Raw genomic sequence first — 282 nt, 5'->3', positions numbered from 1 at the left:
ACTGTCTATCTCTCCCCTGCTCTCATTGGCTACAACAAGTCTCCAGCTAGCCTGTCTGTCTGTGGGAGGTGATTACAATCACCCCCCCCCCCCCCAATGACGTCACCAGTCTTGGCCCACACACACACTCTGTTTCTATCAAGGGGGAAACACTGCTTTCACCCTCGGCCAGCCTTCCTTGGATATGACCGCCCCCCCCGCCCCCCACTCCGTTTCTATAGAGCCACCCGCTAACCGTCGCGTGGGGCTGCCAGGTTCAAACCAATTAAGTCACGTGACCAC

This window comes from Nansenia antarctica (assembly GCF_963989245.1).
Source record: "Nansenia antarctica genome assembly, chromosome: 14".
In the NCBI taxonomy this organism is placed as follows: domain Eukaryota; kingdom Metazoa; phylum Chordata; class Actinopteri; order Argentiniformes; family Microstomatidae; genus Nansenia; species Nansenia antarctica.
The sequence above is the reverse complement of the archived record's forward strand: the minus strand, read 5'-3'. Positions refer to the sequence as shown.